We start from the raw sequence: 24225 nt of genomic DNA on the forward strand, positions 1-24225 counted from the left end.
CGCTGACTTGGTGATCAGTTAATGTATTGTCTGAAAGGTTTTTAAGGTATTTTTCATTTTTCTCCCTTTCTGTAGTCACTCGCTTCTATAGTGTATTTTTTCTACGCTTTTTGCGTTTATTATTCTTGGATAGCCTTTTTGCTGCAGTGGGTTTGGCGACTGATTTTTCAGAGGTGACACTGTTGTAATTTTCAACATGTTTATTATCACTCTGAAAGCGTGTATATATAAGATCTTTCAGCTCTGAAAGCTGATTTTCTATTTTGTCTATCCTGTCGGCATCAGTATTTACAGTGTTCCTCAAGGGCGAACGTGATCGTTCACGTGTATTTACATTGTATTGTGATCGAGACTTGGCAATATTAGCCTTTTCAAGTTTGTTCTTGTGACTAACAAGTCTACGCTGCTGGAAGCGCACTAGGGCGCTAACGTATTGTTCTTCGGCGTGACTTTTAATAGCGCTTATTTCCTGTCGAAAGGTTTCGTCAGGCGTGACGTTTGCCTTCGCCTGAAGCGACTTAGGGCAAGTCTTTTGTTGTAAGTGTCTCTCCAGTTTTAAAATGGAGGTTTCAGTTTTTTGCTTCTTGAACTGGATAGCGCTGATGGTGTCTTCATGTTTCCTCTTCCTTGGCTGCCGCGTATCGGCTATTCCTCGGAAGGTTTTCTTTTTGACGGCTTTCTTTTTGAAGGCGTAGACCTTCGTTGCTGCGTTGTTTGACTAATTCAGCTTTATGCCTTGGCTCGAGTTGTCATGCTAGAGGGCTATCCTCTGGGTCCGATTCTAGGTTCGGATCAGTGTACGTTAATTCCATCTCCTCGTCCAGATTTGGACGGTAGTCTGGCGTTTTTGGTGGCCGCAATGGTGTTTCAAAAAAAGCCTGTTTGTGACCTTCTTACAGTGTGACATCCTCGGTAGTATAGTGGTGAGTATCCCCGCCTGTCACGCGGGAGACCGGGGTCCGATTCCCCGCCGGGGAGACGCGTACCGTTTTTGTGCTTATACATGTTTTCCAAATATCAACTTTTCCCTGCAGGCTAAAAGTTTTGAAATTAGTTTTCTTTAATTCAGAAATCAACTCGTTTTTTCATGAACATAAGGTAGCGATAACAAACAGTGAGCTACACTAGAGGAAATACAAAAGCTTACGCAGTGCTGTCAACACGAAAATCTCTTTCGCAGCATATTAACGTCACCGACTTGATATCTATGATAAGATTTTATTAAATCTGGCTTCTAATGGGCTTTTCGAATTGAGTTACGGTTAAATTTGATAACGATACTGAACAGGCCATATTGAAATAGCTTCGAAAATTTGAAAGGAATATGTGCGTTTGGCTTCCGAAGTAAAGAGGTTACACGTCAGCCTGATACGCGGAAGGTCGCGGGTTCGAGCCATGCCATGGAGTAAATTTGATCCAGGTTCTGCTATCGATCGGATTCTTTTTGAGCTGGTAGAGAGAGGGTTTAAAGCTGTTTATGTAATAAAAAAGATTGTTCTTCGTCCTTTTAAGTTTCACTGAGAGAAAGATGTTTTTTTTGTCTTGTCTCAAGCTTAGGAAAACGGAAAAGTTCTGAGTCCTCACGAGAAGCTAAACCTTCGGATTCCGCCCTCGGATTCTCTAGCCCTGAGCCACAAGGACACAACGCTGCACTGGGTCATCGCTTGGTCCACATGTGACATGTGTCCTGCATACTGCTAAGATTAACAATGTCGAAAGGCTCCTGCGTGTAAATAGAATAAGAAAGATAGTAAATACTAAGTTTGGTGGTGAGATGGAGAAATATGTTTTTTTTTTAGCTTTTGGACAAAGAAAAAGTTCTGAGTACCCTTGAGGAATTGAGTTTCCCTTGTTTAAGCTCGGCTACTTGCCACTAGTTTTCTGTTGACTTGTGTTTGAGAAGATTCAGGCAGTTGTTGTTTTTTTTTTCCATGTTGAACGTTTGGGATTTTGTTTTTTTCTGACGCAGTGACCATTATTTTGGTCTTCATTATTTTCGAACCACTCTTGTTACCAGTGTTTTTTGACACAGCAAACGGGACAATTTATGAAAGTATATTAGATAAAATTATGACAAAAAGAAAAACGAAAGGCACCGGTGGGATTTGAACCCATGACCTCCTGTTTACTAGACAGGCGCTCTAACCACCTGAGCTACGGCGCCTCTCTTGGAAATGGTGCTGTTGAAGGGTTAATTTTTGAGATGGAGCCGGCCAAACAGCTAAGAACCGAGGAATGCTAGGCTGATATAGCAAGGCAATGATATAAAAATGCCTTAATTCTGTTAGGACATACTTGCTAAAAGCTGCCTTCAAAACGTGAGTGGCATCTGTTGCTTGTCGTTGTTGGATGATAGAGAGCTTCATACAGTTCTTAAACCCAAAACACAGTCCAGGGATCATGGACAAAACAGTGAGCTACACTAGAGGAACTACAAAAGCTTACGCAGTGCTGTCTCTCTTTTGCGCCATATTAACGTCACCGACTTGATATCTATGATAAGATTTCATTAAATCTGGCTTCTAATGGGCTTTTCTAATTGAGTTACGGTTAAATCTAATAACGATACTGAACAGGCCATATTGAAATAGCTTCGAAAATTTTAAAGGAATATGTACGTTTGGCTTCCGAAGTAAAGATGTTACACGTCAGCCTGATACGCGGAAGGTTGCGGGTTCGAGCCATGCCATTTTTCTAAAGACTCTAAACATCTAAGATCTAGCAAGCACAATCTACTCTTTAATGGTAACACATATTCGGTCGTCTCCGTGGCGCAATCGGTTAGCGCGTTCGGCTGTTAACCGAAAGGTTGGTGGTTCAAGCCCACCCGGGGACGATATGTTACACCTCAGCCAACCCTTTTGTTTTCTGGTTGCATGTTTTATATGGCACATTTCTCGGTAAGAAATATTAACCGTTCTGTTAGCTGTTACAGAGTTACTAGCTGTGGCACTCAGATGCTCACGTGTTGGAAATCAAGTGCAGTCACGCCTTTACCATTCAGCCGAAAAAGACAAAAGTAGACTGGAATACTCCAGTTTTCATAATTCGAAGGCTGGGCTTCATTTCCTATCTGTCTTCATTATTTCTCCTTTAGTGTGAGATGAACACACCCTAACTGTCATTTGTTTGAAGAAGCTTGTTTCATTGGTGAGATTGATGGTGGAGCAGTGGTGACTTATTTGCGGGTTTCTGCCTGACATTGAGTTTGGCTCGCACAGCTCCTCCTTCAAATGCAACTACCTTACCAGGAGCTAGGTAAACTTTGAAAAGCCGTTCGCTGTGACAATACTTCCTTTAATGTACACTCCTTGTAAACCGGCTGAGGTTGTCATTTAGACTTGAACAATATTCAGAAGTGCGACCATGATCAAAACACCAGTAACTCTAGTCTTTTCATGACGCAGGTATTAATCCACCTGCTTATATAACTGCAATGAATAAAATACCCTTCCTAAACCACTTGTGACATCTCCGGCCTGTTGGTCTAGTGGCATGATTCTCGCTTTGGGTGCGAGAGGTCCCGGTTTCGACTCCCGGACAGGCCCGATAGTCTCTACTTTTGGAAAACTTTCCTGAAATTAGCCGGCCAAACAGCTAAGAAGTTTTTTGTGCGTTTGACAAAAAACCGAGGAATGCGAGGCTGATATAGCAAGGCAATGATATAAAAATGCCTTAATTCTGTTAGGACATACTTGCTAAAAGCTGCTTTCAAAACGTGAGTGGCAACTGGTGCTTGTCGTTGTTGGATGATAGAGAGCTTCATACAGTTCTTAAACCCAAAACACAGTCCAGGGATCATTACTTCAGTTATGGCAAAGGCAGCGAAAAAATTGAGGAATGTAGTTTACAACCGTCTGTAAACTTCAAGGTATCATACACCTGAACAAATTACGAAACAAAATACGAAACAGTGGAAAATGTTCTGACCCCCTATTGATACTAACAACCTATCCCAGGGTGAACTACACGAAAGCCGCGGTGAAACTGGGATTAGATGAAACTTTTATGATGAACGACTTCCCTCCTTTGCCATCGATTAATACCAAAAATTGATAATTATAAAACTGATGCATTCGTCATTTTTCTAAAGACTCTAAACATCTAAGATTTAGCAAACACAATCTACTCCTTAATAGTAACACTTATTCGGTCGTCTCCGTGGCGCAATCGGTTAGCGCGTTCGGCTGTTAACCGAAAGGTTGGTGGTTCAAGCCCACCCGGGGACGATATTTTACACCTCAGCCAACCCTTTTGTTTTCTTTTTTTCTTTTTTGTTGCATGTTTTATATGGCCCATTTCTCGGTAAAAAATATTAACCGGTAAGTCAAACTTCCCGAGGATAACTTTATGACAACGGCAATACCTTAAATTATAGATCTCATTTTGTTTTCCATTTCTGGTTCCTCACAAGCCCTTAACCATTGAATTTTGTTTTTTCAAGGAGAGCTCCCATTACTTCTGTTTTTTTTTTTTTTCTGTTGAGAGTACCGAACTTGGAATATTACCCGAATTCATTTCGCAGAAAAGGTTGTGGTTATTCATCGTGTTTTTCGTTTGTCTCACGACGTGGTCACGTGTGATGTAGATCGCGACATTTCGACTGCATACTGCTAGTCTTCTTCAGGCAAAACCAAACAACAGTGCCGAACCCGCCGAAGAGTTCAAAGCTACTGCGGTTTTACCTTATGTCAAAGGTCTGTCCAGGACAGAACCCGATGGAGGACGGAAGTGGTTAATGGCCTATGCTCCAACCGGAGCTAAGGGAATATATATAAAGGTCTGTCCGAACAGCTTCGCCGTTGCCTAAGACAACAAGGCGTACGCGCTGTTTTCAAGTCGGAGACTACGCTAAGATCTCAGTTGGTACGACCAAAAGACGCTGTCGACCCGGCTAAACAAGATGGCGTAGTTTACAAGACTCCCTGTGAATGCGGCAAGGTGTACATCGGAAAGAGTGGAAGACCTATGCAGACAGAATTTAGGAGCACGATCGAGACATTCGACTCGTCCGTACCGAGACCTCCGCCGTTTGAGAGCATGCCCACAACACCGGACACAAGCCACTCTGGAACGAAGTAAAGTTTATTGATCGTGACCCATATTACTACACGCGCAAGGTCAAAGAGGCAATTCATATAAGACTTCACCCTAACAACATAGCGGATAGTGGAATAGAAATTTTAGAAGCGTGGAAACCCACGATAAAAAAAAACACAACAACAGGAGAGCCGTGCGACAGCGGACCGCCGAGGCAGCAAATCATTGAGTGAACAGCAAGGATCGAAATACACCAATCAGAGCTGTTGAATAACAGGTGATTTAGTGTTAACAACTGGGTTGAAAACGTAAATTAGCCACCGTAAAGGGTAAAAAAGCTGACGTTTCGAGCGTTAGCCCTTCGTCAGAGCGATTGACGAGGGGCTAACGCTCGAAACGTCAGCTTTTTTACCCTTTACGGTGGCTAATTTACGCTTTCAACCCAGTTGTTAACACTAAATTACCTGCTATACTCTCCCACCGACGCAGCACCACAGTTTCTTTAGAAACGTATCCCTTTATTCTGTTGAATAACAACTAATCACAGTACAGCATCATGCTTTATGAGATGACGCATGACCAGTCGGCCTCATCGCCTAAAGAAGACTAGCAGTATACAGTCGAAACGTGGCGATCTACATCACACGTGACTACATCGTGAGACAAACGACAAAGTTATCTTTTATTTTTATTACCTTAAGTCAGTTTCTCGGTTGTTAATAATATCCCTTGATTTAAACACAGGCAAATCTAATAGAATTCCGAAGGGCGGTTATTTTTGCTCTTTGCCGAATTTAGTTGCATAACGATACTCTACAGGCCATATTAAATTAGATTAAATTAGATTATATATATATATATATATCATGTTTCTGTAGTGTAGTGGTTATCACGTCCGCCTCACACGCGGAAGGTCGCAGGTTCGAGCCCTGCCAGAAACATACTTTTAGAGAAACTTTAAAGCAAGAGAATAAATGCTTTAGTTTTACCTCGACAAAAAATGTAACACATTCCAGATGTTTGTTCTTCCCTCCTGTTTGTTCATTATGGAAATCTTCACTTTCCACAAATTTGCCTCCATGAATATGGTGAGGAAGTAGTCATACTATTGTTCAGGTCAGGTTGTAGAAATAGAAAAATGAAATGATGGAACAAGAAGCGTTAACATATATTTGATACGACCATACCCCATCATGGTTTGGTGGCTTTTGATAACAATGGCTAATTCTTTTTTTTTAAAGAAGAAAGTTAACACCGAGTCACACAACATGTAGCGCTTACATGAATCAGTCGTTTGCTTTTTATCGAGATGTGAGCTTGAAACGCCTTTGTTCATGTGAATCTGCACTCGAACTATCGCAAGAGGCCTTGCATCTCTCTGCTGTTTTTCTTTCCATATATTAACGAGTAAAGTTAGAAATTAACCAGGCGCTAATCTTGATTGGTCGCTGTGCTCTCGTGGGGAGTCCTAGTTCGCAGTAAATTCAAACTGAAAATAGACTTGTCTGTGAAAACGCCGTGACATAAATATGGAGCAGTTGAAGGCTCCAAGTAATGGGTTCCTGACTCCTCTTATGCCTGAGGATTCGCCCCCAAGTTAAACAAGTGCTCAATCAGACTTCAAAGATGATCAGAAATGCGACTCTGATCGAAAGTCCAGGAACACCAGTCCATCCATGACATCCGTCCATCCTAACGTTGTGGGAAAAGGGCAACAAGTTAAATGTAGCGGCGGGGTCCAGGTTTTACGCCAACTGTTGTTTTAACATCAAACATGTCGAAATTAAGTCTATGCATTTCAGCGCTCTACCAATTGAGCTAACAAGCCAACTGGGAGCTGGTCAATGAATTGGGTCCAAATAAACATCCATGTGAATGAAGATTTTAGATATATGAAAATTCATATATTTGCACTGCAGTGGAGAGATGAAATTAAGAGATCTTCGCAGCTAAGAACACTACTGAAACGAGTAGTTGTAAATAGGACGTGAAAAATTGGTAGAGCGCTGCACCGGTATCGCGGAGGTCATGGGTTCAAATCCCGTACGGGCCTGAATTTTTTTTCAGGTCCTATTTACAACTACTCGTTTCAGTAGTGTTCTTAGCTGCGAGGATCCCTTAATTTCATACACTATTACATGTTACCCCCGGGTTTAAGCCATTTACTGTATAATGAAGGAATTATCCGATTCCAGACAACAAACTTGGACTGAGACAGAATTAAGGAAATCAGAGCGCAGGCTAAAAAAAAATATAAATTAATTTAGATCCTACAGAGGGCACCCTCTTTAGTCAGGTAAGCCTTGGCAACAGAAAGGACTAAGCACGTATCAAATGTTAATAACACCACTTATTAACAAAAGCGACATCATCGGTAGTATAGTGGTGAGTATCCCCGCCTGTCACGCGGGAGACCGGGGTTCGATTCCCCACCGTGGAGACGCGTATCCTTTTTGTTTAACCGTATTTTCCGAATACCAACTTTTCCCAACAGGCTAATTCCGAAATCAACTTGTTTTTTCATGAACATAAGAAAGCGATATCAACAAACAGTGAGCTACAGTAGAGGAATTACAAAAGATTACGCAGTGCTGTCGACACGAAAATCTCTTTCGCGCCATATTAACGTCACCGACTTGATATCTATGATAGAAGATCATTCAATCTGGCTCCTACTGGGCTTTTTCGAATTGAGTTATGGTTAAATCTGATAACGATACTGAACAGGCCATATTGAAATAGCTTCGAAAGTTTAAATGGAATATGTGCGTTTGGCTTCCGAAGGAAAGAGGTTGCACGTCAGCCTGGTACGTGGAAGGTCGCAGGCTCGAGCCATGCCAGAAACAATTTTTTCCCGAAAAAGAATTTTTTTTAAAGCAATAGAGTCTTAATAAATGCTTCAATTCATAAAAAAATGTAGCCAAGAGAGGTTATCCTCTCTTGATGTACTTACTTCAGATCATAAGCGGACGGGTGTAGCATTTCACTATGGTATCACTAGCGATCCTCTGAGGATAAACTTTATTTCCCCCTTGCAGCAATAAAGATTGGAGTAAATTTGATCCAGGTTCTGCTATCGATCGGATCTTTTTTGAGCTGATAGAGAGAGAGTTTAAAGCTGTTTATGTAATAAAAAAATTGTTCTTCGTCCTATTAAGTTTCCCTCAGAGAAAGATGTTTTTCTTTTGTCTTGTCTCAAGCTTAGGAAAACGGAAAAGTTCTGAGTCCTCATGAGAAGCTAAACCTTAGATCTTCGGATTCCGCCCTCCAATTCTCTAGCCCTGAGCCACAATGACACAACGCTGCACTGGGTCATCGCTAGGTCCGCATGTGACATGTGTCCTGCATACTGCTAAGATTAACAATGTCGAAAGGCTCCTGCGTGTAAATAGAACAAGAAAGATAGTAAATACTAAGTTTGGTGGTGAGATGGAGAAATATGTTTTTTTTGAGCTTTTGGATAAAGGAAAAGCTCTGAGTACCGTTGAGGAATTTAGTTTCCCTTGTTTAAGCTCGGCTACTTGCTACTAGTTTTCTGTTGACTTGTGTTTGAGAAGATTCAGGCAGTTGCTGTTTTTGTGTGGGATTTCCCACACTTAGTCAAGGCCCGCGAAATTTATTTCTTTATTTCTTTATTTCTTTACTTCTTTATTTATTTGTCCACGAGAGAGAAGTGCTTGTCACGTGGTTTCTATTTGCGTTCAGTGAGCCGTGAAGACTGGATTCCAGTCAGCGTTTTTTCATAGTGTATTGTACGGCGGCCATTTCTCTTCTCAGTCGTTGGGTTTTGGAGAACTTATTCGGAATTTCATATTTGTTTCTTGGGGATTTTCGTTTCCAATGTAAGGATAAGTCATTTCATATTTTCACGGGTTCTTTGTGTGCTTTAAATTTTCAATTTTGTTGTGGGAGCTTCACGATTAAGCTCTCACGAAAGGCGATTACGTTTGTACACCTGGTTTGTGTTCTTTCTTTCATAATCTGAGGCGTTTGTTTCGTTATTTCTTCAGGTGTCTATAACAGAAGATTTTTTCACGTAAGCCAACACGCTGAAACGCGGCTTGTGTTCAGTGCAGGTTGCACAGGAGCTTTTACGTTTTCACAAGCCAACATTTATCGGCTTGGACCTTCGGTGCGGGTTGTGCCAGATTGAAAGGAGTCATTGTACTCTCGCAAGCCAACATTTGTCGGCTTGAATGTATTTGTGCGGGTTGCGCTTCAAAGAGTCTCAGGGTGTCTCAAAGTGTCTCACGAGTGTCTCAAAATGTCTCACGAGTGTCTCAAAGTGTCACAAACTGAAAGAAACTATTGTTTGCCTTGAACTGTCAAGAGTGTTATCTATTTTAATAAACTGAGTTTCTAGTTAGTTGGATTGTTGTTGTTGCTCGCTCAAGCACACAAGTAAATATGGGGATCTCCATTGACCAATTACGTTCAAGGATTGGATCTCGTGAAGATTTACATCCTGATTTATGTGAAAACTATGACCTCTCTGATGATCTCAACATTCCATCAACATTGCTGAATAATGAACCACTGATATTGAATGAATTACCTGATTTCGATTTTCGTCAAATGGTCCAGACACCCGATAAAGAGCAAAAAGAATTTTTTATCACATTTTACATCAGATTAAAACCTCAGAAACCCCTTTCTACTGCTTCCTCAGTGGAGGGGCTGGTGTTGGCAAATCGCATTTAACAAAAGATTTGTATCAGGCAGGGCTTAAGTATTATAACACTAGAGCTGGTGATGATTTTCATCAGATCAAAGTTATACTATTAGCTCCAACTGGTAAAGCTTAAGGGTAACACTCTTCATAGCACTCTGGCCATTCCTGCCAATCAATCACTGAGACATTACAAACAGCTTGATTCAAGTAGACTAAACACTTTGAGAAGTCAATTGATTTTTGTTGATGAAATCTCAATGGTAGAAATGGTAATGGTAATTTGCAATGCAGCTAAACAATAGGCTTAAAGATATAAAAGGCTGTAGAGAGGATTTTGGAGGTGTGAGCATAATTGCTATTGGTGACTTATTCCAATTAGAATCTGTTATGGATGCTTATATTTTCAAAGACCTCAAAAATGTAGATTTATGCTGTTCTTTCTCCCAGTTTATGGCATAAACACTTTAAAATGTTTGAACTTAATGAAATCATGGGTCAAAGAGACAGCAAATTGTTTGTGGAATTACTTAATAGGTTGCGTAAAGGTAAACACACAGGGGGCTGACATTGCAAAACTTAAAGAGAGCTATACAAGAAGGCATCAACAACCCAATAGATGCACCTCACTTATTTATACAGAATGCTAAAGTAGATGAATTTAATCAAAGGGCCCATAATGCAGCCACAGGAAACAAATCCACAATAAATGCTTTAGATAGTGTTATTGGAGCTATCTCTCCAGAGCTAAGAAACAAAATACTAAGACAAATACCAAATGATCCAAGAAAAACAAAACAGTTAGCCTCAACCCTTTGTCTTGCTGAGGGTGAAAGAACACACCTTGTCATGAATGTACGAACCGAAGATGGCATGACAAATGGTGCTGGAAATGTTGTTAAACTAGTTCAGTTACATCAACAAACCAAACCATCTGGTATTGTATGGGTACAATTTGACAACTCAGATGTAGGTCAGAAAACAAGGAATGAAAAAAGACATTTGTATGTACAAGGAATTGAACACACATGGACCCCAGTAAACCCTGTGACTACACAGTTTGCGGTAGGTAGAAACAGAACAGCACAAGTTGTTAGAAAACAATTTCCACTGCATCCCGCAGCAGCAAAAACAATTCACAGGTCACAAGGTGATACTGACAGTAGAATTGTTGTGGATTTTAGTACCAGAAATACTATTCCACACATACATTATGTGGGACTCAGTAGAGTGACTGCTATTGAAGGCCTATATATTTCTGATTTATGTGAAAGCAAGATTGCTGTTAATCCAGATGGAGAGATTAAGAACAACTGCAAAACTTAAGCTTTGCATCTCCCCTCTCCATGACATAACATTTTCCCTTCTTAAACTGTGTTATCTTAATGTAAGGTCTCTTCACAAACACATAGAAGATATACGTAAAGACTTAATTTATCTAAGTGCTGATATCAATATTTTCACAGAAACAAGATTTAATTCTCAAGATAATAATGACATGTATGACATTGCTGGTTATGTTCTCTTCCATAATGATAACCTTAATTCCAGCAATGGATCAAGGTCTTATGGTGGTACAGCTGTGTACAGTAAAATCCCATACTTACCTGGATACCCCTATTGTCACAATATACATGGTGTTGAAATAACAGTAATTAAGTTAGCAAGTCTTTAGGATTGAATAATCATAGGGATATATCACTCCCCAAACGTGCCTGTAAGACAACTTTATGAAGCAATAACTGAGGTACTAAATAACATTTCACCAGACAACAATAACATTACTGGAGACTTTAATATAAATTGGCTTGTTGAAACAGACAGAAGACCTTTGTATAATTTACTAGTGAGGGATAACCATTACAAACAGTTCATATCAACTTATACAACTGACAACAACACAGTAATTGATCATATATATACAAATATATCTAACATTGATATACAAGCAGATGTTTTAGCAACATATTTCACAGATCATAAAGCTGTTTGGGCCTCATTTCACGGTGTCCTCTAACAAATTACTTTATCATGATGTACATTGTTTTTAAGTTAAGAGAGCAACAAAAGAAAGCAGTAAATAGTTATGAAAAGAGTTGTTTCCCCTTTTTCAGGGGAATTTGTAATAAGAAACTCGCAAAACTATTAATAAGGAAATGCTGCTTATTCATTTGGTACCAGAACAGGCCTTTTAAAATTAAGTTTGAAGTCATCTTTCTAAGAGTTGTCCAGTTTAACAACCATTTACAAAAGACAAAAATAAACTACATAACACACAGTCTTGAAATTTCAAGGCAGCTCCTTTAGCATCTTGGCTAATTTCTAACTGCAACCTTTATTGACAACCCTGCATTAAACAATTATTCCACAGTTAAGTCTGCAACCCCTCCTGAAATACTCCAGGATACCAAAAAAAACAACAACAAGCAAACAAACATATTAGTGAAGTGAGCAAACAACCACATGCGTGACTTTCACGTAATCTAAAATTCGTGATTGCAGCATTCCCACGTGCGTAAAGTGCTTGTAACTTATGGGAAACACACGCATGTTACACCAAAAAAACCGCGTGTAGCAGAAGAGGCCGATTACTCGCAATTTCTCGTAGTTTTGAATTTCCCTTTTGTTTTTCAGAACACCCATATACCTGTACTTTTTTACACCGATGCGATAGAAATTAATTGGAAAAGCATTCCTTGAAATAGGAAGTCGTCCTGTATTTTCAGCGAAAAAGATCGTCAAGTGATCAAAACAACACCGGCCAGATTTATAGTCACGTGCTCGGCAACGACTTCTTGAAAGCGATCATCTTTCATTCTTACCACCAAAACAGTCACGTTTGCATAGAAGAATAACAAAACGAAACGATTACAACGGAAAGACGCAAATTGGCGTAGAAAGAAATAATGCTGCAAATTACCATTTTTTTTATGTCATGGGTACATGTTTCCGTGGGAATTTCTGTGTCAACAGCTTGCTGTCACTCACACAGTCTTCGTGATTCTCGCTGGTCCTCGTTATGTTTAGCGCATGGACGATTCGAAGACCCTTCAAATTTGGTTTTAAGTTGATCATAGCACTAATCTGAAACATTTGAAGTCCATTTCAATATAGTAAATGTCGAAACAGGCGTGTAAAGACAATAAATATCGCAACGATCAGTGCAATCATAATAGCGCCAGGACTTTGGACTTACTTCTTCGGAAGGATAGATCTCGAGTTCGAAGCCGACTAATTACGACTACTTACGAAGAGTCCACGCCAATTTGCATATCGCAGAGCGCCCACAAGAACTCGTTTCTACGCTATCGTGTATCCACGAGTTAAACAGTAGTAGCAGAAATTGTTTCAATTTTTTTTCAATGACTGTTACGAAAATATTTACTGCTCCAAGTATTTCCAGTATCGCCGTATAAACAAATAAATAGCCTAAGCCACCAAGAGGTAATTTAATTGTTGAAGACGATTACCAAACGTTCAAAAAACACGCCAAAAAGCTTCCAGGGAGGGAGGGAAAGGCATATTGCTTGATAAAAGTATAAGTTAATACCCCAGATCTCTCCTGTGAATCTGTATTTGTTCAAATAATTCCCGCACAAAAATTACTATTCAGGCTGTTGATTCCAGGCCTAATATCACCCCTGTAGTACAGTTGACTCACGGTGAGCGACAGGTTTGCTTCCGCTCAAAAACCCCTTGCAAACACTTTGTCAATGAAATCCCACACAAGTACGCATTGCGGACCTATTTTTTTTAACTCCATGTTGAACGTTTGTGATTTTCTGTTTTTTTTTTTTCTGACACAGTGAGCTTTATTTTGGTCTTCATTACTTTCGAACCACTCTTGTTACCAGTGTTTTTTGACACAGGAAACGGGACAATTTATAAAGGTATACGAGATAAAAATTATGACAAAAAGAAAAACGAAAGGCACCGATGGGATTTGAACCCATGACCTCCTGTTTACTAGACAGGCGCTCTAACCAACTGAGCTACGGCGCCTCGCTTAGAGGGATTAGATTTTAGATGGAGCCGGCCAAACAGTTAAGACGTTTTTTGTGCGTTTGACAAAAAAACCGAGGAATGCGAGGCTGACATAAGGCAATGATATAAAAATGTCTTAATTCTTTAGGACATGCTTGCCAAAAGCTGCCTTCAAAACGTGAGTGGCAACTGTGCTTGTCGTTGTTGGATGATAGAGAGCTTCAAACAGTTCTTAAACCCAAAACACAGTCCAGGATCATTACTATATGGCAAAGGCAGCAAAAATCTTAGGAATGTAGTTTACAACCGTCTGTAAACTTCAAGGTATCATACACCTAAACAAATACGTGACTCAGTCACGGTACAAAATATGAAACAGTGGAAAATGTTCTGACCCCCTATTAATAATAACAACCTATTCCAGAGTGATCTACACGAAAGCCGCGGTGGAACTGGGATTAGATGAAACTTTTATGATGAACGACTTCTCTTCTCTTGCTATCGATTGATACCGAAAATTGATAAAATTGATATAAAATTGATACATTCGTCATTTTTCTTAAGACTCTAAACATCTAAGATTTAGCAAACACAATCTACTTCTTAACGGCAATACATATTCAGTTGTCTTCGTGGCGCAATCGGTTAGCGCGTTCGGCGAAAGGTTGGTGGTTCAAGCCCACCCGGGACGTCATATTACACCTGCACTTCATACCCTTTTGTTTCCTTGTTGCATGTTTTATATGGCTCATTTCTCAGTAAAAAAATATTAACCGTTGTGTTAGCTGTTACAGAGTTACTAGCTGTGGCGCTCACATGCTCACGTGTTGGAAATCAAGTGCCGTCACGCCCTTACCATTAAGCTGAAAAAGACAAAAGTAGACTGGAATACTCCAGTTTCAATAATTTGAAGGCTGGGCTTCATTTCCTATCTGTCTTCATTATTTGTCCTTTAATGTGGGATGTACGCACCCTAACTGTCATTTGTTTGAAGAAGCTTGTTTCATTGGTGAGATTGATGGTGGAGCAGTGGTGACTTATTTGCGGGTTTCTGCCTGACGTTGAAGATGGCTCGCACAGCTCCTCTTTCAGATGCAACTACCTTACCAGGAGCTAGGTAAACTTTGAGAAGCTGTTCGCTGTGGTAGAGTTCTGGTACTTTCTTTAGAGCCTTATGTCCGAGGCTCTCTTCGAGCTCTGACTCCTCTGTAGGATGAAGCTCTCACAAGTCTTGAGTGACAATTAGTGCATTCCATTGATCGTCTTTGGATTTATTGATTCTTTCGCCCGATAAAGAACTTGTTTTGCAGTCTTAAGGTTGTCATTTAGACTTGAACAATGTTCCGAAGTGCGACCATGATCAAAACACTCGTAACACTAGTCTGTTCATGACGCAGGTGTTAATCCACCCGCTTTAATGACAGTAATGAATAAAATACCTTTCCTAAACCACGTTTGACATGTCCGGCCTGTTGGTCTAGTGGCATGATTCTCGCTTTGGGTGCGAGAGGTCCCGGGTTCGATTTCCAGACAGGTCCGATAGTCCCTCCTTTTGGAGAACCTTCCCGAAATTAACAGACCGGTAACTCAAACTTCCCGAGGATAACTTTATGACGACGGCATGCCATAAAAGATAGATCTCATTTTGTTTTCCGTTTCTGGTTCCTCACAACCCTTAACGTACCACTGAATTTTGTTATTTCAAAGAGAGCTCCCATTACTTCTGCTTTTTTTCTGTTAAGAGTACCGAACCTGGAACATTATCTACATTCATTTCGTAGAAAAGGTTGTGGTTATTCATCGTGGTGAATAGCAATAAAAGATAAGTTTTTCGTTTCTCTCTCGATGTAGTCACGTGTGATGTAGATCGCGACATTTCGACTGCATACTGCTAGTCTTCTTCAGGCAAAACCAAACAACACTGCCGAACCCGCCAAAGAGTTCAAAGCTACTGCAGTTTTGCCTTATGTCAAAGATCTGTCCGGACAGCTTCGACGTTGCCTACAAGAACAAGGCGTATGCGCTGTTTTCATGTCAGATGATACTACTGTTTTTTGCATTGGAAATACTGTTGATGAAGTTTTATTTAAGATACAGAAAGCGATCGTTGACTTAAACAAATGGGCTAAGGATAACTTCATGACTATTCATCCCGCAAAAAGTGAACTAATGTTGTTATCAAAATCAAGATTCATCGGACCCCTACAGAAAATTTGTTTAGGGCAAAATGAGTTGTCATTTGTTTCCAAAGCTACATGTTTAGGGATTCTTATCGATAATAAACTCTCTTGGTCGCCACATATAAAATCTTTGAGCAAACGTTTTTCGGCAAGAGTGAAGAAACTCAAACACCTAAAAGGACTCGACAATCGCCTCTTAGAGTCAATTTATTTCAAAGGTATCATTCCAAGTATTGCGTATTCTATTGCATTATGGGGATCTTCTAAGTCACTTCAGACACTGGAAGACATTCACATTGGAGCCGCGAGATTTATTTTTAACCTAAAGGAATCTACCCCCAATACTGAAGTTCTGGCAGCGACAAAATGGAAGTCCTTATCATATTTCTATAAAAAGAGGATTGCCACTATATCCTATCAGGCATTTTACAATAGAGCTCCGGCTGCTATAAGCTCTTTGTTTACTAAACACTCTCCGTTGAGAAATCTAAGGGACAATCTGAAGCTATTCGTGCAACGCCCTAAAAGTGACTTCCGTCGATCTTCTTTTTCTCACCATGCGTCTGTTCTATGGAACAACTTACCCGTGTACTTGAAGAGCAAACCGAACATTGTTTCTTTCAAATCTGCTCTCAAAGCAAAATCCGACATTTTAGATAAAATAACATTTAATGGTTTACAGGGACTAAATAAAGACGTTGTAAATTACATATATTAAAGCTATTTTACTACTTTTATTTATTTTATTACTTTTTATTACTACTGTAAATCAACTGTATATTATATTACTAGGTCTTACATCCTTTCTTAATTACCATAATTTCGCAACTTGTTATTGTTATTATTTAAATTTTGTAGACACTCTTTAGTTTTGTAGGTCCACATCAGCTTTTTAGCTGCCATTTATCGACCTACGTGACAAATAAAGTATGTATGTATGTATGTATGTAGGCGACGCTAAGATCTCACGGTTAGTACGACCAAAAGACGCTGTCGACCTGGCTAAACAGGATGGCGAAGTTTAAAGGATTCCCTGTGAATGCGGCAAGGTGTATATCGGAGAGACTGGAAGACCTATGCAAGACAGAATTAAGGAGCACGATCGAGACATTCGACTCGCCCGTACCGAGACCTCCGCCGTTTCAGAGCATGCCCACAACACCGGACACAAGCCACTCTGGAACGAAGTAAAGTTTATTGATCGTGACCCTAATTACTACACGCGCAGGGTCAAAGAGGCAATTCATATAAGACTTCACCCTAACAAAATAGTGGATAGTGGAATAGAAATTTCAGAAGCGTCGAAACCCACGATAAAAAAAGACACAACAACAGGAAAGCCGTGCGACAGCGGACCGCCGAGGGAGTAAATCATTGAGTGAACAGCAAGGATCGAAATGCACCAATCAGAGCTGTTGAATAACAACTAATCACAGTAGAGCATCATGCTTTATGAGATGACGCATGACCAGTCGACCTCATCGCATAAAGAAGACTAGAAATATGCAGTCGAAACGTGGCGATCTACATCACACGTGACTACATCGTGAGACAAACGACAAAGTTATCTTTTATTTTTATCACCTCAAGTCAGTTTCTCGGTTGTTAATAATATCCCTTGATTTAAACGCAGGCAAACCTAAAAGAATTCCGAAGGCTGGTTATTTTTGCTTTTTTCCGAATTTAGTTGCATTAACTCAGATAACGATACTTTACAGGCCATATTAAATTAAATTTAAGTGTTTAACAGGTTTCTGTAGTGTAGTGGTTATCACGTCCGCCTCACACGCGGAAGGTCGCAGGTTCGAGCCCTGCCATACTTTTAGAAAAACTTTGAAGAGAATAAATGCTTTAGTTTACCTCGACCAAGAATGTAACACATTTCAGATGTTTGTTCTTTTCCTCCTGTTTATTCGTTATGGAGATCTTCACTTTCCACAAATTTGCCTCCATAAATATGGTGAGGCAGTAGTCATGCTATTGTTCAGGTCAGGTTGTAGAAATAGAAAAATGAAATGATGGAACAAGAAGCGTTAACTTATATATGATACGACCATACTCCATCCTGGTTTGGTGGCTTTTGATAACAATGGCTAATTCTTTTTTTTAAAGAAATTAAACTCTTAGAAGAAACTCACAGAGACTCTTTAAGGCTCCTAAAGAAACTCTTAAAAAAGTCGGTAAAGCAAGCTTAAAACGGCAGAGAACGCCGGAAACCACAACGGACACAAAAGATGTGAGTAAATTCTATTGATTTAACGTGTAAATTTTCATATTTTGAAATATTTATCGTTGTAAATCGACCATATTTCGTTCCCTATGCTACCCCTTATAGCATGTTCAAATTATCAACGGTTTCTCCGTAAGTTAACACCGAGTCACACAACATGTAACGCTTACATGAATCAGTCGTTTGCTTTTTATCGAGATGTGAGCTTGGGACGCCTTTGTTCATGTGAATCTGCACTCGAACTATCGCAATGAGCCTTGCATCTCTCTGCTGTTTTTCTTTCGATATATTAACGAGAAAGTTAGAAATTAACCAGGTGCTAATCTTGATTGGTCGATGTGCTCTCGTGGGGAGTCCTAGTTCGCGGTAAATTCAAACTAAAAATAGACTTGTCTGTGAAAATGCCATGACAAAAATATAGAGCAGTTGAAGGCTCCAAGTAATGGGCTCCTAACTCCTCTTATGCCTGAGGATACGCCCCCAAGTTAAACAAGTGCTCAATTAAACTTGAAAAATGATCAGAAATGCGACGTTGATCGAAAGTCCAGGAACACCAGTCCATCCATGACAAAGTTATGGCACACAGGTATCAATCCACCCGTTTTTAGTAGATCAATAATAAAAATACCGTTGCTACACTGACCGGCCTGTTGGTCTAGTGGCATGATTCTCGCTTAGGGTGCGAGAGGTCCCGGGTTCGACTCCCGGACAGGCCCGGTTGTGGGCTCTTTTGGTCAAAACCATTTGGAAGTTGTCAAACTTTCCCTGAAAAATGTATGGAAATTGTATTACCATACGTTGTGTAATTCATATGTATTCATTTCCTTGTTCTTCAAGAGCCCTAAACCTTTGCGTTTTTTCTTTTTTCAATGAAAGCTTTCGTGTATTTTAGTTATGAAAATATTTCCTATCGAAGACTCACCTTATGCTTCTGAAAGACAGGAAATGGCTGAACACGGGAGGTGAAATGTCTTTTGTAAATCAAAATCAATTTCCATGCATCTTACTCTTTTTTCGATGAGCTCAAGGATCAGTTATTGTCTATTGGGAGGGGGGGGAGGGGAAAGGGGCAGAGAATATTTGAGGATCATATGGTTTATAGGGAGGGCGGAGGGGGGATCAGAAAGGCTGTATTCCGGGTTGTGGTTTCTAGTTAAATGCATATCTCCGCACTTCGTTTCGTTTATGTGTTTCAGGAATGACCCCAATGAGCAGATTTTATTATCCTAACGTTGTGGGAAAAGGACAACAAGTTAAAATGCAGCGGCGGGGTCCAGTTTTTACGCCAACTGTTGTTTTAACATCAAACATGTCGAAATTATAATGAAGTCTATGCATTTCAGGGGCTAGAGACAATATGTGCTCTGTGAGGCCAGGTTTTAGCAGGGTAGTTTCTGTAGTGTAGTGGTTATCACATCCGCCTAACACGCGGAAGGTCGCAGGTTCGAGCCCTGCCAGAAACATAGTGAATACCTTTTGTCCTTCTTTTATAAAGGCTTATTATGTCGCAACGCGTGGCTCATTTTTTCTTACGCTTTGTTTTAACGTAGGATATCTCTAAGCAGATTAACCAATATATATAATCTATGTTATCGTATATTTTTATTTTAGCTTCAGTGATCTTAAAAAGTTCTACGTTTCTGAAACATCGACAACATGGCTGTGACAGCCCAAAAGCACACGATAAGGGTACGTTGTCCATGCACAGATGTTTGACTGCTGTGTGCTCTGTTCTACTCTGGTTTGAGTGCAAGCTTAATTATGAGCCAGAATCTGTTACGTCACCGGTCAGCGGACAGACTACTGAGCGATAGTCAAAATGGCCACGTCTTAGGCGTGAATTGCCTCCTACATAATGAGGACAAAACTTAAGAGATGAAGCTGTGATCTTCTGCGTGTTTGGTGTATTATCCAAATCCAGACAACAAACTTGGACTGAGACAGAATTAAGGAAATCAGTACGTTCGCTAAAAAAACACTTAAAATGATTTAATTCCAACAGAGGGCACCCTCTTTATCCAGGTTAGTCTTGGCAACAGAAAGGACTAAAGACGTATTAAATATTAATAAATCCACTTATTAACAAAATAGTAGTTACACTACATTAAGTGTGACATCCTCGGTAGTATAGTGGTGAGTATCCCCGCCTGTCACGCGGGAGACCGAGGTTCGATTCCCCGCCGGGGAGACGCGTACCGTTTTTGTGTGCCGTTTTTGTGCTTTTCCCTGCGGGCTAAAAGTTTTGAAATTAGTTTTTTTCATGAACATAAGGTAGCGATAACAAACAGTGAGCTACATTAGAGGAATTACAAAAGCTTACGCAGTACTGTCAGCGCGAAAATCTCTTTTGCGCCATATTAACGTCACCGACTTGATATCTATGATAAGATTTCATTAAATCTGGCTTCAAATGGGCTTTTCGAATTGAGTTACGGTTAAATTTGATAACAATACTGAACAGGCCATATTGAAATAGCTTCGAAAATTTAAAAGGAATATGTGCGTTTGACTTCCGAAGTAAAGAGGTTACACGTCAGCCTGATACGCGGAAGGTCGCGGGTTCGAGCCATGCCGTGGAGTAAATTTGATCCAGGTTCTGCTATCGATCGGATTCTTTTTGAGCTGGTAGAGAGAGGGTTTAAAGCTGTTTATGTAATGAAAAAAAAAATTGTTCTTCGTCCTATTAAGTTTCCCTGAGAGAAAGATTTATTTTTTTGTCTTGTCTCAAGCTTAGGAAAACGGAAAAGTTCTGAGTCCTCACGAGAAGCTAAACCTTCGGATTCCGCCCTCGGATTCTCTAGCCCTGAGCCACAAGGACACAACGCTGCAATGGGTCATCGCTTGGTCCACATGTGACATGTGTCCTGCATACTGCTAAGATTAACAATGTCGCAAGGGTCCTGCGTGTAAATAGAATAGGAAAGATAGTAAATACTAAGTTTGGTGTTGAGATGGAGAAATATGTTTTTTTTGAGCTTTTCGACAAAGGAAAAGTTCTGAATACCCTTGAGGAATTGAGTTTCCCTTGTTTAAGCTCGGCTACTTGCCACTAGTTTTCTGTTGACTTGTGTTTGAGAAGATTCAGGCAGTTGTTGTTTTTTTTTTCCATGTTGAACGTTTGGGATTTTCTGTTTTTTTCTGACGCAGTGAGCTTTATTTTGGTCTTCATTATTTTCGAACCACTCTTGTTACCAGTGTTTTTTGACACAGGAAACGGAACAATTTATGAAAGTATATTAGATAAAATTATGACAAAAAGAAAAACGAAAGGCACCGGTGGGATTTGAACCCATGACCTCCTGTTTACTAGACAGGCGCTCTAACCACCTGAGCTACGGCGCCTCTCTTGAAGATGGTATTGTAGAAGGGTTAATTGTTGAGATGGAGCCGGCCAAACAGCAAAGAACCGAGGAATGCGAGGCTGATATAGCAAGGCAATGATATAAAAATGCCTTAAATCTATTAGGACATACTTGCTAAAAGCTGCCTTCAAAACGTGAGTGGCAACTGGTGCTTGTCGTTGTTGGATGATAGAATGCTTCATACAGTTCTTAAACCCAAAACACAGTCCAGGGATCATTACTTCAGTTATGACAAAGGCAGCGAAAAAATTGAGGAATGTAGTTAACAACCGTCTGTAAACTTCAAGGTATCATACACCTAAACAAATTACGAAACAAAATACGAAACTGTGGAAAATGTTCTGACCCCCTATTGATACTAACAACCTATCTCGGAGTGGACTACACGAAAGCCGCGGTGGAACTGGGATTAGATGAAATTTTTATGATGAACGAATTCCCTCCTTTGCTATCGATTAATACCGAAAAGTGATAATTATAAAACTGATACATTCGTCATTTTTCTAAAGACTCTAAACATCTAAGATCTAGCAAGCACAATCTACTCCTTAATGGCAACACTTATTCGGTCGTCTCCGTGGCGCAATCGGTTAGCGCGTTCGGCAGTTAACCGAAAGGTTGGTGGTTCAAGCCCACCCGGGGACGATATTTTACACCTCAGCCAACCCTTTTGTTTTCTTGTTGCATGTTTTATATGGCACATTTCTCGGTAAGAAATATTAACCGTTCTGTTAGCTGTTACAGAGTTACTAGCTGTGGCACTCAGATGCTCACGTGTTGGAAATCAAGTGCAGTCACGCCTTTACCATTGAGCTGAAAAAGACAAAAGTAGACTGGAATACTCCAGTTTTCATAATTCGAAGGCTGGGCTTCATTTCCTATCTGTCTTCATTATTTCTCCTTTAGAGGGGGATGAACACACCCCAACTGTCATTTGTTTGAAGAAGCTTGTTTCATTGGTGAGATTGATGGTGGAGCAGTGGTGACTTATTTGCGGGTTTCTGCCTGACATTGAGTTTGGCTCGCAAAGCTCCTCCTTCAAATGCAACTACCTTACCAGGAGCTAGGTAAACTTTGAGAAGCCGTTCACTGTGACAATACTTCCTTTAATGTACACTCCTTGTAAACCGGCTGAGGTTGTCATTTAGACTTAAACAATGTTTCGAAGTGCGATCATGATCAAAACACCAGTAACTCTAGTCTTTTCATGACGCAGGTATTAATCCACCTGCTTATATAACAGCAATAAATAAAATACCCTTCCTAAACCACCTTTGACATCTCCGGCCTGTTGGTCTAGTGGCATGATTCTCGCTTTGGGTGCGAGAGGTCCCGGGTTCGACTCCCGGACAGGCCCGACAGTATTTCCTTTTGGAAAACTTTCTCGAAATTAACAGACCGGTTGGTCAAACTTCCCTTAGATAACTTTATGACGACGGCAATACCCTAAAAGATAGATCTCATTTTGTTTTCCGTTTCTGGTTCCTCACAAGCCCTTAACGTACCACTGAATTTTGTTTTTTTCAAGGAGAGCTCCCATTACTTCTGTTTTTTTTTCTGTTAAGAGTACCAAACTTGGAACATTATCTTAATTCATTTCGTAGAAAAGGTTGTGGTTATTCATCGTGTTTTTCGTTTGTCTTACGACGTAGTCACGTGTGATGTAGATCGCGACGTTTCGACTGCATACTGCTAGTCTTCTTCAGGCAAAACCAAACAGCAGTGCCGAACCCGCCAACGAGTTACTACTAGTGCGGTTTTGCCTTATGTCAAAGGTCTGTCCTAACAGCTTCGCCGTTGCCTACAACAACAAGGCGTACGTTTTCAAGTCTGAGACTACGCTAAGATCTCAGTTAGTACGACCAAAAGATGCTGTCGACCGAACACAAGCCGCTCTGGAACAGAGTAAAGTTTATTGATCGTGACCCTTATTACTACACGCGCAGGGTCAAAGGGGCAATTCATGTAAGACTTCACCCTAACAACATCAGCAGGGATAGTGGAATAGAAATTCCAGAAGCGTGGATGCCCACGACAAAAACAACAACAACAACAGGAGAGCCGTGCGACAGCGGACCGCCAAGAGAGCAAATCACTGAGGGAACAGCAAGGATCGAAATGCACCAATCAAAGCTGTTGAATAGCAACTAATCATAGCAGAGTATCGCTGTGATTAGTTGTTCACCATCGTCGCCTGAAGAAGACTAGCAGTATGCAGTCGAAACGTCACGATCTACATCACACGTGACTACATCGTGAGACAAACGAAAAACTTAGCTTTTATTTTTATCACCCTAATTCAGTTTCTCGGTTGTTAATAACATCCCTTGATTTAAACGCAGGCGAATCTAAAAAAATTCCGAAGGGCGGTTATTTTCGCTTTTTTCCGAATTTAGTTGAGTTAAATCTGATAACGATACTCTACAGGCCATATGAAAGTATATTCAAGTATTTAACATAACATAAAGAGCAGGTTTCTGTAGTGTAGTGGTTATCACATCCGCCTCACACGCGGAAGGTCGCAGGTTCGAGCCCTGCCAGAAACATATTTGTAGAAGCAAGAGAGTCCTTATAAATGCTTTAGTTTTACCTCGACCAAGAATGTGACACATTTCAGATGTTTGTTCTTCCCTCCTGTTTATTCACTATAGAAATCTTCACTTTCCACTTATTTACCTCCGCGAATATGGTGAGGCAGTAGGCATACTATTGTTCAGGTCAGGTTGTAGAAACAGAAAATTAAATAATGGAACAAGAAGC

The 24225-nt window shown here is 40.3% G+C and overlaps 1 long non-coding RNA gene and 15 other non-coding genes across 16 annotated transcripts; 13 read left to right on the forward strand and 3 right to left on the reverse strand.

The window, feature by feature from the left end:
• Positions 1-906: 906 nt before the first annotated feature.
• On the forward strand, positions 907-978 carry Trnad-guc (transfer RNA aspartic acid (anticodon GUC)). Its single transcript has one exon. It is a non-coding gene; the product is annotated as a tRNA-Asp (tRNA).
• Positions 979-2090: 1112 nt separating this feature from the next.
• Positions 2091-2164, reverse strand: Trnat-agu (transfer RNA threonine (anticodon AGU)). Its single transcript has one exon. It is a non-coding gene; the product is annotated as a tRNA-Thr (tRNA).
• Positions 2165-2762: 598 nt separating this feature from the next.
• Trnan-guu (transfer RNA asparagine (anticodon GUU)) lies at positions 2763-2836 on the forward strand. Its single transcript has one exon. It is a non-coding gene; the product is annotated as a tRNA-Asn (tRNA).
• A 640-nt stretch (positions 2837-3476) lies between these two features.
• On the forward strand, positions 3477-3548 carry Trnap-ugg (transfer RNA proline (anticodon UGG)). The gene has a single exon. It is a non-coding gene; the product is annotated as a tRNA-Pro (tRNA).
• A 607-nt stretch (positions 3549-4155) lies between these two features.
• Positions 4156-4229, forward strand: Trnan-guu (transfer RNA asparagine (anticodon GUU)). The gene has a single exon. It is a non-coding gene; the product is annotated as a tRNA-Asn (tRNA).
• Positions 4230-5908: 1679 nt separating this feature from the next.
• Positions 5909-5981, forward strand: Trnav-cac (transfer RNA valine (anticodon CAC)). The gene has a single exon. It is a non-coding gene; the product is annotated as a tRNA-Val (tRNA).
• Positions 5982-8696: 2715 nt separating this feature from the next.
• Positions 8697-9406, forward strand: LOC131787667 (uncharacterized). The gene is made up of 2 exons (XR_009340486.2): positions 8697-8882; positions 9051-9406. It is a non-coding gene; the product is annotated as an uncharacterized lncRNA (long non-coding RNA).
• Positions 9407-13637: 4231 nt separating this feature from the next.
• Positions 13638-13711, reverse strand: Trnat-agu (transfer RNA threonine (anticodon AGU)). Its single transcript has one exon. It is a non-coding gene; the product is annotated as a tRNA-Thr (tRNA).
• Positions 13712-17623: 3912 nt separating this feature from the next.
• Positions 17624-17704, forward strand: Trnav-cac (transfer RNA valine (anticodon CAC)). Its single transcript has one exon. It is a non-coding gene; the product is annotated as a tRNA-Val (tRNA).
• A 1043-nt stretch (positions 17705-18747) lies between these two features.
• Trnap-agg (transfer RNA proline (anticodon AGG)) lies at positions 18748-18819 on the forward strand. The gene has a single exon. It is a non-coding gene; the product is annotated as a tRNA-Pro (tRNA).
• A 674-nt stretch (positions 18820-19493) lies between these two features.
• Trnav-aac (transfer RNA valine (anticodon AAC)) lies at positions 19494-19566 on the forward strand. Its single transcript has one exon. It is a non-coding gene; the product is annotated as a tRNA-Val (tRNA).
• Positions 19567-20219: 653 nt separating this feature from the next.
• Positions 20220-20291, forward strand: Trnad-guc (transfer RNA aspartic acid (anticodon GUC)). Its single transcript has one exon. It is a non-coding gene; the product is annotated as a tRNA-Asp (tRNA).
• A 1080-nt stretch (positions 20292-21371) lies between these two features.
• Positions 21372-21445, reverse strand: Trnat-agu (transfer RNA threonine (anticodon AGU)). The gene has a single exon. It is a non-coding gene; the product is annotated as a tRNA-Thr (tRNA).
• A 591-nt stretch (positions 21446-22036) lies between these two features.
• Trnan-guu (transfer RNA asparagine (anticodon GUU)) lies at positions 22037-22110 on the forward strand. The gene has a single exon. It is a non-coding gene; the product is annotated as a tRNA-Asn (tRNA).
• Positions 22111-22750: 640 nt separating this feature from the next.
• On the forward strand, positions 22751-22822 carry Trnap-ugg (transfer RNA proline (anticodon UGG)). The gene has a single exon. It is a non-coding gene; the product is annotated as a tRNA-Pro (tRNA).
• Positions 22823-23938: 1116 nt separating this feature from the next.
• Trnav-cac (transfer RNA valine (anticodon CAC)) lies at positions 23939-24011 on the forward strand. The gene has a single exon. It is a non-coding gene; the product is annotated as a tRNA-Val (tRNA).
• Positions 24012-24225: the final 214 nt, after the last annotated feature.

Source organism: Pocillopora verrucosa, chromosome 14 (genome assembly GCF_036669915.1).
Source record: "Pocillopora verrucosa isolate sample1 chromosome 14, ASM3666991v2, whole genome shotgun sequence".
NCBI classification, from domain to species: Eukaryota; Metazoa; Cnidaria; class Anthozoa; order Scleractinia; family Pocilloporidae; genus Pocillopora; species Pocillopora verrucosa.